Below are 7648 nucleotides of genomic sequence, written 5' to 3'. Positions count from 1 at the left end.
TGGTCCTGGCCATAAAACACTTCATTAGTGACAATCAACTCTYCCAATCTGCAGAATGCTCGACAAAATCTACTTTAAAAATATTTTGCCTTTACAAAACAATGTAAAGAGATCTTACCAGCTAATAAMAATAAAACATTCTGCTAAAAACTAATCTAAAATCATCTGAATTTAGAGTGGCTCCTTCCATCTGCTTTTCCCTCACACTGCTGAAAGTATTTCTGCTGATCACCAAAACTAAAGCAATCTCACAGTGATACTAAGATCTCATTTTTTTATTTCTCTGGGCCTTTATTATTTGTTGAGTGCTTATTAAAAAAAATAAAATCAAACCTCTTACACAGGTAATTATGGAAAATTACAGACTTGCAGAATGTTAGAAGGAATTTCCCTTCCCTTCCTACACGAAATCTTCCCTTGTTTCTTTCTCACAATCCTGGAGAATGAGAATATCCTTGAGAACAGGAAAAGAGWAGGCAAAAATCAGCCTTTACTATGGTATGGCTCAGATAATGCTGTGTTAGCTGATGGCACAGCATACCATGGTCCACATGTGTCTAGCACATATCACAAACACACCAGCCCTATCTCCATCAGACCCATCTGACAATATGCACAAGATTCAAATCACAATTTTACAGTGGAAATCATCAGTCCATAGTTAACACAATRCTCTGGCTAAAGCCCAGTGTGAGGGGTCCCTTTTGAAGGAGAGGTGAACTCCCCTTCACTGACAWATTTTGCACTAATTGCAGATGCACATTCACACTGCAGCAACTTTGATTCGGGTTCATGCTTTGACACGCAGAGACAAAAGCAGAGAGTAAGCTTCAGCCTGCTCCAGCAGCATTAAAGAATGCAGTAGYCCTCACAGGCAAACTCTACCCTGCCTACTTAATGCTCCTGCCTTTCAGGATTAAATACACACTTGCCTCTAGAGTATAATTACATCTAGTATCAAAACTTGACACTGTGTTCTAACTGCTTTATAAAATTTCTGAGAAGGGCGAGCATCATAGCTGCCATTTTCTTCCAGGTCCATGAGGAATCCTTCTCCTACCTCTCAGGAGCTACACATCCACCAGAGTTCTGAGCTGGTGAAAAAGCCTGGCTGTTCAGCAAGTAGGATTCCAAAGGATTTTTTACAAATTCTAATTTTTAGAAATTTATTYTAAGAAAATTTGAATTCTGTATTTAGTCTTATTTTATTACAAACAGTATTATAGGCAGCAGATAATTGGCATTTTGATTGTGCATTAGGAACTCCGACTCATAACCAAGGAGTATAAGACTTTCTGGACAGAAGTTCTAAACACATGCCTTTCTTATATTCAGAGCTACTCAGAGAAGTTAATAAATACCTCAGAGACTCATTTCATCTCTCAGCAATCTGCTAGATGAAGAATTGTGAAGCCATTTATTCTGCAAAATCCCATTAGTTTTTGATAAACTCTTTCAGACAAACGGTAATTTTGAGTGATTCACCTGAACAAAATAACGCACCCACACTTTCAAAATGCTATTGGGGTGAGGTCAGGCAGAGAATGAGTCTGTCAGGGTAAATGACTGCATTTGTCTTCTGTCAGAGTCTTTCTCTTTGGGCACAAAAAGTACTTCCACAAGATTACAATTTGACAGAGATCGAGAAAATTGATTGATTTTTAATTTTCAGGAAGTTTTCAAGAAATTTAGAATAATAGACCCCTTCAAAAAGCTTCAGATGCTCTGGAAGTATGTGGGCATGTGTRTGAACAGGGAAGTGCTCGTCCCTGTGGGTTTTACTGATGCAGGARAACCAAGGACTACCCTTGTTTCAGTTACACATTTCTACACAGTTGTGAATGTTAGTGGGAGGAAACACACAGTATCACGGGTTCAAAACACAACACAGTCCTCAGCGGGGACCCTAATCCCCTTTGGATGAGAGCTGCTAAGCTTTTATGTAGAAACAGGCTTCAGCAAATTTGCAAGAGATACAAGAGGTTCTTTCCAAGGATATCAGCTGAGGCCCTGACCCCAAGACAGCAGCAATAAGAGCTACTCCAAGCATGGTTATCACCTGTCTGTAGATGCTGTAATGAATGCAGATACTGTAATGAATGCACCAGAGGAACAAACCACTCACAACCCTCCTGTTGCCCTCAGGTCCCTTACTCCTCATCCTTCTCCTGTGGAGAGCAACAGCTCAGTCTCAGCCAGTCCCAAACCTCTTGTGCTCCAGCTTCCATCTTATGTTTCCAAAAACTCTAACCCGGCTCCAACTGGGACACCACTTCAGGACCAACCTCTAGGGAATGAMAATCTTCCTGGTCTGCCTTATCAGTGATCTGAAGTCCCAAACCTAACACTGATGAAAGCTGAATTAACAYTCAGTTACTGCAGTGCTGACATTGCAGTGCGGCTGCACATGAGGTGTTATTTGTTTGGATCCAAAGAGGGCAGAGATGACCATCAGTCAGTTATTCCCAAGCTTAAATCCTGTTCTCATTACATAAATTCTGCATGGAAAGAACTGAGACAAGACCCCCATTTCTTTAAGTAGCTGCTRAAGTTATGAAAGCTAAGGCTTAGTGGAACTTCAGAGAGACAGGTATCTTTTGCTCAGTCATAAACACCAGAATTAATTTCRGATACAGGAACATAACATAGACACAAACAGCCACACTAAAGTTCATAGAATCTCCACTGAGCAATCTACACAACCCAGCTGGGTTTTGAAATGGTTCCATGGAGCTCCTCTATGTGAATGGCACCAATTYAACATATTTTTCAGGTGACTGAACTTGATGTGATCATCTATAGTGTTAGAGTTCTACCACATTTAAGGCTGCCATCAAAAAACATGAAGAGACAAGTGATTGTAGTAATACCTGCATCGCTTACATCACCCAGGAAAACTCTGATCATGTGATACAGACCCACAACACACCTCAGTTCCCACTGWCATTCACACCTCTCATGTAGTAGTCCTTTAGGGCAGAAATCATTGGGGAATGAGTACTGCCAGGAGTTCAGTGGACAGCAACATTTCTTTAGGTGTCATTACACTTCCAGCTCCTAATTATTTAAATGGGCATTTTTATATTACTTTAAAAATTTACAATATACTGCAAAATATAAAGTTWAAAAGCCCCACCTGTAATTCAAATAACTATAGTGATCATATATAACATATTTTTGGCCAGTAAAATACATATTCCCTTGCCTTGGTAAGATTTGAGCACTTCCACAGCAGAGGACAGTGCCACAAAAGGAGTTCTGAACAATCTGGGGTTACTAACCCTTTTCACAAAGGTGCCTCTAGGATATTATCACAATAAGGTGAAGAAATTAATGATGTWTTGGTGCCAGGGAAACTGTGCTGGAGGTGAACCCTGTTCCACGGGCTCCACACCATCAGCCAGAAGGTCCATGGGTCTGATGGTTTCCCCATCTGAAGCTGCCTCCTCTTCCTCTGTGCTTCCTGCAGCCACATATCTTCTGTCTCTCCCCACAAAGATGGGCAGCCACATGTTTTAATCTTGGACCTCTCGCTTTCAGGCCTTCTTGAAACGAGAGGGCTTTAACTCAGCCAACTGCAGGCTCACTGATGGGGTGCTGGTATTTTTAGAGCCCCAAAAATGACATCAGGAGACCACAATTATGGGATGAATGTGGTCAGCTATGGCTGTTTGGGGGCTGTGGCCTAAAAGAAGTGTGGGAGCTGAGGGTGCCATTCCTGAGGATTGCTCTCCTGCTACCCTTTCTTGTACTGGAGTTCCCTGGGACAAGATGGTGACAAGGGGACTGCAGGAGGGTCAGAGACCCCTTAAAGGCATAAAACTGACACTTGGTACAGCCCTCTAGACTTGGATTTGGCCCTGTGCATCCAGGGATGTGCACATGATTTAACATGAATAGTCTAACAAGAGGAGGAGCTTCCAAAGTGCTGCCTACAAATGCCAGCACTCTCACACCTGTTCTCCAAAAGAGGCTGTGCCTGTCTCTGATAAAGACAAGCAGGAAAACAGCTAGAAAACATGCTTTCACTGTAACAAACACAGTGTTGCACAAGTCTTCTCACTCCAGGTGGCATGGGAGCAGCAGGACAAGTCTGGGAAGCCCAACTTCCAATTACCTATCCATTTCCTTTCCTTGGCTCACTGGAAAGGTCACTTGAAACACACCAGGCTGTGTCTTCTGCAGCTCTGTCCTGCAACTGCTAAGCAACACATCACTTACCTGTCTGTTTATTAGCTTTTGCGCATGTTACAAACTAGTCTTGCTGTACTGAGAGCTTACTGTCTTCACATTAAACAACAGCAAAATGAAAATTGTATCTTGGAGCTGGCAGAGCCTCTGATCCTCAGCCTGTTGCTTATCAGAGATAAGGTGTTCCCTTGCAGAGCAGTCTTGTTCCCAGTTCTGTCTTGTACTCACCCAGAGCTGTCTCTGAAATCTGTCTAAGCTCAACTACCTGCCCATTTACTAATGAGGAAGAAAGTAGAAGAAAGAATAGGTTTTCAGAAGCAACTGAGCTTTCATACAGAACTTTTGTGTGAAGTGTCCTGAGATCTGTTGGTGAAAAGGCAGTGTCTCCACAAATACAAAACTGAGCTCCTAAGGCAATTTCCTGGATATATGAGAAAAATGGCAGAAATCTGTTTCATCCTCAAAACCTACATAAGTACCATCCATTAAATACTGCTACAAAAATCAGTTAGAAACTTTCAAAAACATGGTCGCCCTAACTGCAAATTCCAATAATTTCCAAGAAAACTGGCAATGTAAAAATACATTGTTTAAAAAAAAAGAAACAAAAACAAAAGAGCAAAGGTTAAAACAAGATTTGCAGCTTTATTTATGTGTTTTAATATATAAAGCTTGGGAAGTTAAGGACTACTTTGCTTCCAGAAGAAAAGTATGTATTTGTTAGGGCTTGTACCTTCAGTGAGGAATTGGCTAGAACACACACAATTCCTGATTTTTCACTTAATTAAAAAATGCATTCCTTAGGCTCACATGAGCTGTATTTTCCATAAATATTAAGCATGACTGATTAACTGRTAAATGTCTTCATGTGCTTTTAGCATCTGCTTGCTGCAAGAGCTGATTTCTGTGGTGTTCCGTCCCTTTCCCAGAGCGACGGTGTTTCTAAGGTAACATTCCCATTTATTAAGGCTGGATAGAGTAGCACTGCTGAACTTGTGTGTCTGAAAGTGCAAGTGAGAACAGGCGTAGGAAAAAAACACCTGTTCCTACTGATGGAGCAGGCATTCAAACCCTGGAGTAATTGTATCTCTTTGAAAGATGCATTAACACTGTTACATGCTTGAAAACACGAATGCTACAGTATCAGGTCAAACACCTTAAAGTTTTAACAGATTATTTTCTTGCACCTTTAAAAAAAAAAGTTTGATACTGCATTAGAAAAATCCCATTTAGGAATCCGAGGCAATTCCTGATCATCTGAGTAAAAGGTGAATCTGTTGTTCATGATGGAAATACTTATACAAGTAAACTATAATGAAGAAAATTTCTTTTTTGTCAATCACCTTGATGGTCTCTACATGTCAGAAATTTAGGCAAGAGACAGACACTTTGCCCATGGGTCAGTACAGGACAGCATTAAGGAACCAGCTACCACATTTAGGACAAAATTGTTCTTCTGAGRCAATCTTTACCAAGGCTACATTGGACAAACCAGAAAAGCAGAATGCTCCTACAAGAGGGTTTTTACTGGCAGGTAGGTGCTATCTGAGCAGGTAAACAGCTGCCTGAATGCAGCCTAGTAAACTAGGGAAGACTGGAGTTATAGAATATTTATAGAGGTTTATTTATAGAGGTGTATTTATAAAAACTTCATGGGGTCACAACTTCAGGTCCCATTAGGAGGAAAACTGCACCAAGTTTAAGCACATCCCAAAGAATTCYGTACATGCAAAGCAGATCACACCTAAAACCTTGCACTACCTTATTAAAATGGATGAACACAAGGGGTTTTCAGTGCCCACAGGTCCCACAGAGGTAGCTCTGCCATAAGTTGGGACACCTCTAAAGTGACAGCTCTACCCTTCAGAGCTTGAAGGGGCTTATGTAGGCCTGCCATTCACCATTCCTGGCCTCAAAAATGAATCTCCTGCTAAATGGTCCACGCTTCTGCACATGAACAATCCTTTCATGTCTGTGAGTAATAGCTCCAAGAGGAAACTGGCCCACTAGCAGCACTGAATTAAATGAATATTGAAACAATGACAGAATTTCATTTGAAAAACACTTAAAAGTAGGGATGCCTATGCAACACATCATGGTAGTTTTGGACAGATCATGTAGTGATCTACCATTGTCAGTGAAAAACATCTAAAACCAAGGAAGGAAACAAAGAAAGGATATGGGGAAACCCATTTAAGTAAAATTTCTACAAAGTACCAAAATACTTACATAAAGCCTAAGCACAACACAGTGAAAATAATCCTTTATTCTTGTGTCAGAATAYGAGTGACAGAAATTATTTGGGAAGATCAGATTAAAGTCATTACTGCATTTTGAAATTCAAATAAACCATTTCTGTTTCCTAAGAAAAAAAACTTCCTAACCTTTCCAAGATGGACATTAGTCGTCATCTTCAAAGTCTGGAATTAACTAAAATTAGAAGCATGATAAAATCCTTCCAACTCTTTCTGGTATTGTGAGATGTTAGAAAAAGAAGAGACCACATTTTTAGTGAAAAGATGTAGTGCGACCATCTGCTGCAGAAGACTTTGATCTGGTATTACAGGAAAAATGTGAAATATCAAACCTGAAAACCACTGTGAATAAGATGGAGGAACAGTGAGACCCACTAACACTACTTTTGTGTTGGAGCCAAGATAACAATAAGCTTAACATGTTCTGCTTCCCTTAAATGAAATTTCATTGAAAGAAAGAGCAACACAGGCACTTACAAGCCACAGAAACTGCCGATCTTATTCCTGTCTAAAGTAACTGGTTTTGACAAGTATAACAGGTCTACATTTTATATATATATATAATACTTGTATTTTATAGCCAAACTATTAAATATCTACAATCTATAGCTGCAAGTATTATGCTGATCTTTCAAAACAAAAGAAATCACATTCTGGTAGCAACTCCATTCCATTCTTGACAATTGTGGAGCAGTGATGAAATTTAAAAAAAAAAAAAAAAGATACACAGAATTTAGAAAAGTTTAAAATCACAAGCTACAGAATATATACAAAAAAGTCAGGAGAAATATCTAGTGAAATATAATGGATATTTTATGGTTTTGCTCAAACAGAAAATGGCCTAGGTTAGTATTACAAATGTACAGGCAAAGTTAGGGCTAGAATTTCTTATATTACACCTATATCCCTTTCTTAATGAACTCATTATCATGTTTTTCTGAAGGGAGAGCCTCCCTAGGCCAGCTGTATACAGCCAAATCTATCTCAGTGTGTTTTAGAAAAGTAAAATCTCCAGAGAAAAGGCAGTGTTTGAACAGATGTACTGTATTAGTAATCCGAGCTGTGAATTGCTGTGCACTGCTTACACTTAGCTAGGCAACCTAGAAATATACAAAAACCAACGGAAAGTGACCCCAGGAGTGGGCCAGAATTACTCACTACTGCTTGTATGATGAAACTTGCAGCACAACCCTGCACTAGAT

The sequence above is a fragment of the Malurus melanocephalus genome, unplaced genomic scaffold (genome assembly GCF_030028575.1).
Source record: "Malurus melanocephalus ecotype Western Australia unplaced genomic scaffold, MMel_1.1 scaffold_114, whole genome shotgun sequence".
NCBI lineage: Eukaryota > Metazoa > Chordata > Aves > Passeriformes > Maluridae > Malurus > Malurus melanocephalus.
Note: the sequence above shows the minus strand (reverse complement) of the source record.